The sequence below is a fragment of the Cherax quadricarinatus genome, chromosome 47 (genome assembly GCF_038502225.1).
Source record: "Cherax quadricarinatus isolate ZL_2023a chromosome 47, ASM3850222v1, whole genome shotgun sequence".
Classification (NCBI taxonomy): domain Eukaryota; kingdom Metazoa; phylum Arthropoda; class Malacostraca; order Decapoda; family Parastacidae; genus Cherax; species Cherax quadricarinatus.
The window spans coordinates 25,705,077-25,712,604 of NC_091338.1; the positions used below are offsets into that span (position 1 = coordinate 25,705,077).

Sequence of the window (7,528 nt, forward strand, 5' to 3'; positions counted from 1 at the left end):
GTTAAAAGTGCGGCCTGACGGGTTCCTTATAAATGCACCATCGTGTGGGTAAACAGCATTGCTGTTAGTAAAGAACATGCAGTCTTTAACAGCCAAGTTCAGCTACTGTCTCACGTAAGTATCAATTTAATGCGAAGATCATGTGGAAGAACTTAAGCAGCTACTAACAACAGTTTCGTAAAGAGAGTTATTAGTGAACAATGACTCTATATTTAATTGCTCATAATGCGTCCATATGTTAAATATAAGTTCGCTCACAAATGAGTAAACATCCTTGTAAGTAAACATATTAGTGGAAATATGAGAAATATAAGGGTAATTAGTGGTGTTATAATGAACAAATTGTATTATATAGGTAAAATAACTTCACTGTTAGCCGAGCGAACTAAATTTACTCTTGTTTAAGACGAGTTACTGCCACTGATTTTAAAATAAGAACATAACTAGATTTTTAAGTAATTAAAAACTAATTGCGTTCTGATCGATGATTATATTGTGTAGGCAGAGCTGTATGTAACTAGTTTAAAACTTATTAATATGAACAGGTTGCCAAAAGTTCTGAAGTTGATCATCGACTTAATTCTATGTTATCCACTATTAATATATAGTTCGTTTATTGTAATTATTCTTTATCATATTTCCACTAATATGTTAAATAAGAATTTGATGGTGTGATTGTGTGAGGGTGAGAGTGTGGTGTGAGAGTGTAATGGATTTAGGGTGTGATGGTGAAGGTGCACATCCTCTCTCCCTAGGTAGATCTCTTGTTTAAAGGTAAGAGAGGTGTGAGGGAGCAGTACGAAAGAAACAAAAGGGATACACTACCTAATACACTGTACTTAATATCTCTCTCAGTGTTTAAGACAACAATCACTACTTTTAAATGAAGATAACTTGAATGAATTAGTTCACTATTGCAGTACATTACGTATTACGTGAGTAATGAAGAATTATGTTCCTGAGCAGCATCACTGTCGTATATATAACTTCAAATTAACTATTGATGAAATTTGTTGAATACTAACGAAAAGCATAAAAAATTTCGTTCGTTCATGAAGATGGTTATCCCAAGACCGACTAAAGATAATGTTTTAGGTTTAAACGTCCAGACAGAGTTGGTGCATCAACGAGTGCACGTGAAACAGCTGCTCCTCCCGGTTCATCAACCAACTGGTAAGATTCCTGAATTTTAGAGTCCTCATTGCTTTTAATTTGTAATTGGAACGAGTTTCGTCCAAAGACCTTCAGAGTAAATGGTAACTGAAACTGTGAGTATTTCACAGATATGATAAAAACTTCTATTTCATGTTAATTATAAAATGTAGTGTACCTGTAAAATGTCTAGGTTATTTAAGGAGTCACTGTCCCTTCGACCTGGTCTCAGACCGCACCTTCCAGGTGATGTCCTCGTCAGTTTTGAACCGGGTGTCACCTGTCCATTTTCAAATGCAACCAACTTTTTTGAGAGAAGAATTTCTTCTTCTTCTTATGACCAGAGCTTTGGTAAGATGGGTAAAGAAGAAGGATGGGTAAGGATAGAAATATTGGAAAAGGGTGGGAGGGGGAAAGAGGTAGGATGTAAAAGGTAAGTGGCCCAACCACTTTGGTGTAATTTAAAAAGTTTATGTGGAATAATAAAATATTCTTGAAGGGGTATAATACTAACCCATCAGAGTCACATAGATATAACAGATATATAAGTACATGACTCTGAATTGGTAGTAAATATACAGTTAAGAAATCAATAAAAACAATCGCATATAGTAATTGTAGACATATTTAGGTAACAATAACAGAATGTAACTCCTCAGTGATACAGAGACGTATGCAGACTTACATCGTTATGAAAAACAAAAGGGCACAATACTGTGATTTGAACAGTACATAAATAGCCCATACATAATATTAATAACAACATCTTTATTTCTACAAGTACATGTACAAGGTATACAAACCATAGCTGACATCAGTGACATACTACTATATAGAAAGCCGCTTGTTAAGATGAGCATTTCGGGCAAATTAGATCAATTTTATGCCAGGATGCTACCCACACCAGTCGACTAACACCCAGGTACCCATTGTACACTGATGGCGGAGAAGGGACAGCAGGTGTCTTATGACGAGGGGAAAAAGGTGAGTGGTGTACTGAGGAGTCTGTGGAGACTCCATCAGTTGAAGAAAAAAGAGGAATGTATGAGAGTATAGTTATATTAACCCTTTTGTATGGATGAAAGGCATGGATGGTGAATGCTGCAACAAAGAGAATGCTGGAGGCAATGGAGATATAATGTGTGGTGCGAATATATTGCAGAGAAACCGTAGTTTGGAGATTAGGAGGAGGTGCGGGATTACGAAAACTATTATCCTGAGGATTATTGAAATGGTCTGAACATGTAGAGAGGGTGGAACGAAATATAATGACTAACCTTATAATAAGGTTAGGTAAGTTTTCTAAGGTTCCTTTGGAACAAAATTATCAATGTTTACATTAGCATATATTAAAAATATATATCTTTAAACGTATAAGAGAAAATGTTTGAAAGGACTTAATTTTACTAAGTTTTACTTATTCGGCACAACACATGCACACACATACACACACACACACACACACACACATACACACACACACACACACACACACGCACACACACACACACACACACACACACACATACACACACACAACAGAGACTGCTACCTCAGCCACAAATAAGGGGACAGTAGGGAAAGAAGGGGCACAACTGCATGGAGAAGCTCTGTCAGAGGAGACTGTAGTAAATGAAAGAGCTAAGCTTTATGTGGAGGCCCTAACAGACCACAACAGAGCCCAAGGAAAGCCGAGAAGGGAAAATGACAGGCCACTGAGCCCAAGTACATTAGCCAGTGAAACTGAAGAAAGGAAAGCTGCAGTGGAGGAAACCAAATTAAATGATTGGATACACAGTGATATGCAGTGGGAGAATGAAAGGGTGAGGTCAGTCTTTGTGTATGGGCTCCAAGAAGTTGAAGGGGAAACATATGAAGCAAGAAAACAAGGGAAAAAAAAGCAATTGAAAGCATCATGAAAGCAATAGGAGAAGACGACATGACCCAGCTGCAAAATTTTCGGAGAATAGGGGGGTTTGTAAAAAAAAGAACCCGGCCAGTGAAAGTGACCTTCAAGGCAGAAGTGACTCGGACCAGGATCCTGCAGGAGAAAGCACGATTAAGGGACATGCCAGCATACAGGAAGGTGTATCTCGACCGCGACAGAACACAAGAAGAAAGGCAGAAACTGAGAGAGATGGTACAAAGGCAAAAGGAGGAAAGAGAGGGGATGGAGAAGACAGACGGGAGATCCCAGACCCAGGAAGAAGATCAAATACAGCCTCCATCACAACTTCCTATAGAAGCCTCCCAACCAGGTCAACCCCAGTGCAACCAAACACTCTAAATCAAAACACCCATGCCACATCCAATGCCCCCACCCACTACATTACAAACTCCACCCCCACAGCAACAACCCATAGTTCCTTACCAGATCTCCCACTTCCTCAACCCCAATATACCTCCCAGACCACAGTCTTAGAAAAGAAGTTGAAGGTGTGGTATACAAATGCAGATGGAATAACAAACAAGTATGAGGAGTGGCACGAAAGAATCAAGGCGACATCCCCAGACATAATAGCACTCACAGAAACAAAACTCACAAGAATAATAACAGATTCAATCTTTCCATCCGGATATTAAATCCTCAGGAAAGACAGAGGGAGGAGAGGGGGAGGAGGAGTTGCACTGCTCATTAAAAACCAGTGGGGTTTTGAGAAAATGGAAGGAATGGATGGCATGGGCGAAAGGGACTACTTAGTAGGAACAATCCAGTCTGAGGGACATAAGGTGATAATTGCAGTAATATACAACCCACCACAGAACTGCAGGAGGCCAAGAGAAGAATACGATGAGAGCAACATAGCAATGATCGACACACTAGCCGAGGTGGCCAGGAGAGCACACATGGGGGGAGCAAAGTTACTAGTTATGGGTGATTTCAATCACAAGGAGATTGACTGGGAAAACCTGGAGCCCCATGGGGGTCCCGAAACATGGAGAGCCAAGGTGATGGATGTGGTACTGGAAAACCTCATGCATCAACATGTTAGAGACACTACCAGAGAGAGAAGAGGGGATGAACCAGCAAGACTGAACCTTGTATTCACCTTGAGTAGTTCGGACATCGAGGGTATCATGTATGAAAGGCCCCTGGGAGCTAGTGATCATGTGGTTCTGTGCTTCAACTACATAGTTGAGCTCCAAGTGGAGAGAGTAGCAGGAATAGGCTGGGAAAAACCAAACTACAAAAGGGGGAACTACTCAGGCATGAGGAACTTCCTTCAAGACATTCAGTGGGAGAGGGAACTGACAGGAAAACCAGTACAAGAAATGATGGACTATGTGGGAACAAAATGCAAGGAGGCAGAGGAGAGGTTTGTTCCTAATGGAAACAGAAAAAATGGGAAGAACAGAACGAGTCCTTGGTTCACCCAGAGGTGTAGGGAGGCAAAAACTATGTGTACTAGAGAATGGAAAAGGTACAGAGGACAGAGAACTCAGGAAAATAAAGAAATTAGCCGAAGAGCCAGAAACGAATATGCACAGATAAGAAGGGAGGCTCAGCGACAATATGAAAATGATATAGCATCAAAAGTAAAGACTGACCCGAAGCTGTTGTACAGCCACATCGGGAGGAAAACAACAGTCAAGGACCAGGTAATCAGACTGAGGAAGGGTGATGGGGAATTCACAAGAAACGACCAAGAGGTATATCAGGAGCTCAACACAAGATTTAAAGAGGTATTTACAGTGGAAACCAGTAGGACTCCAGGAAATCAGAACAGGGGGGCACACCAGCAAGTGCTGGATGAGGTACATATAACCAACGAGAAGGTGAAGAAGCCGCTATGCAAACTTGACACCTCAAAGGCGGTGGGACCAGACAACATCTCTCCATGGGTCCTTAAAGAGGGAGCAGAGATATTGTGCGAGCCATTAACAAAGATCTTCAACACATCATTTGAAACTGGGCAACTCCCTGAGGTATGGAAAATGGCAAATGTAGTCCCAACTTTTAAAAAGGGAGACAGACATGAGGCACTAAACTACATACCTGTATCACTAACGTGTATAGTATGCAAGGTCATGGAGAAGATCATCAGGAGGAGAGTAGTGGAGCACCTGGAAAGAAACAAGTGTATAATTGACAACCAGCACGGTTTCAGGGAAGGAAAATCCTGTGTCACAAACCTACTAGAGTTTTATGACAAGGTGACAGAAGTAAGACAAGAGAGAGAGGGGTGGATCGACTGCATATTTTTGGACTGCAAGAAGGCCTTCGACACAGTTCCTCACAAGAGGTTACTGCAAAAGCTAGAGGATCAGGCACACATAACAAGAAAGGCACTGTAATGGATCAGAGAATACCTGACAGGGAGGCAACAACGAGTCATGGTACGCGACGAGGTGTCAGAGTGGGCGCCTGTGACAAGCGGGGTTCCACAGGGGTCAGTCCTAGGACCTGTGCTGTTCTTGGTATATGTGAACGACATAACGGAAGGGATAGACTCAGAAGTGTCCTTGTTTGCAGATGATGCGAAGTTAATGAGAAGAATCAAATCGGATGAGGATCAGGCAGGACTACAAAGAGACCTGGACAGGCTACAAGCCTGGTCCAGCAACTGGCTCTTTGAATGTAACCCTGCCAAATGCAAAGTCATGGAGATTAGGGAAGGGCAAAGAAGACCACAGACACAATATAGTTTAGATGGCCAAAGACTGCAAGCCTCACTCAAGGAAAAAGATCTGGGGGTGAGTATAACACCGAGCATATCTCCTGAGGCGCACATCAATCAAATAACTGCTGCAGCATACGGGCGCCTGGCAAACCTATGGATAGCGTTCCGATACCTCAGTAAGGATTCGATCAAGACTCTGTATACCATTTACGTCAGGCCCATACTGGAGTATGCAGCACTAGTTTGGAACCCACACCTGGTCAAGCACGTCAAGAAATTAGAGAAACTACAAAAGATTGTAACAAGGATAGTTCCTGAGCTCAAGGGCATGTCCTACGAAGAAAGGTTGAGGGAAATCGGACTGACGACACTGGAGGACAGGAGGGTCAGGAGAGACATGATAACGACATACAAAATACTACGTGGAATAAATAAGGTGGACATAGATAGGATGTTACAGAGAGGGAACACAGAAACAAGGGGTCACAATTGGAAGCTGAAGACTCAGACGAGTCACAGGGATGTTAGGAAGTATTTCTACAGTCATAGAGTCGTCAGGAAGTGGATTAGCCTAACAAGTGACGTCCTGGAGGCAGGAACCATACATAGCTTTAAGACGAGGTATGACAAAGCTCAGGAAGCAGAGAGAGGACCTAGTAGCGATCAGTGAAAAGGCGGGGTCAGGAGCTGAGTTTCGACCCCTGCAACCACAATTAGGTAAGTACAATTAAGTGAGTACACAAACACACACACACACGCACACACACACACACACACACACACACACACACACACACACACACACACACACACACACACACACACACACACGCAGAAACACACCCACACACACACACACACACACACACACACACACACACACACACACACACACACACACACACACACACACACACACACACACACACACACACATACACACACACACACTCACACACACACACACACACACACACACACACACACACACACACACACACACACACACACACACACACACACACACACACACACACACACACACAGAGGAGACAGAAGGGGCTCCAGAAAGACGGAAAGGTGGGGCACACCACCAAGTACACACAACTGAGGAAGAAGTGAAGAGGCTTCTGAGTGAGCTAGATACATCAAAGGCAATAGGGCCGAATAACACCTCTTCATGGGTCCTGAGAGAGGGAGCAGAGGCGCTATGTGTACCAATAACAACAATATTCAATACATTTATCGAAACTGGGAGATTGCTTGAGGGATGGAAGACAGCAAATGTAGTCCCAATTTTTAAAAAAGGAGACAGACATGAAGCACTAAACTACAGACCAGTGTCACTGACATGTATAGTATGCAAAGTCATGGAGAAGATTATCAGGAGAAGAGTGGTGGAACACCTAGAAAGGGATGATCTCATCTACAGCAGCCAACATGGTTTCAAGGACGGGAAATCCTGTGTCACAAACCTACTGGAGTTCTATGACATGGTGACAGCAGAAAGACAAGAGAGAAAGGGGTGGGTGGATTGCATTTTCTTGGACTGCAAGAAGGCGTTTGACACAGTTCCGCACTGGAGGACCAATGTAGGTTGATTGTGAGAGAGGCTGGATTTGAGAGGGACCTGCCTTCTCAACATCTGAGTTCTTACCTCTCCTAGTGGCCTACGTCTCACCTCTTGGCGCTATAAAAGCTCCATCCTGTCACTTCTTCTCCATATTGTTTCATACTATGGAACAATGCTCTTC

The 7,528-nt window shown here is 42.7% G+C and overlaps 1 protein-coding gene across 1 annotated transcript in view; it reads left to right on the forward strand.

Moving 5' to 3' along the window:
* Positions 1 to 1,114: 1,114 nt before the first annotated feature.
* LOC128696564 (deoxynucleoside triphosphate triphosphohydrolase SAMHD1-like) overlaps positions 1,115 to 7,528 on the forward strand; it is a 266,099-nt gene continuing 259,685 nt past the window's right edge. Inside the window, exon 1 of the mRNA XM_070094765.1 lies at positions 1,115 to 1,173. The gene's annotated coding sequence lies outside the window, so the exon portion shown is untranslated. The remainder of the gene's footprint in view (positions 1,174 to 7,528) is intronic.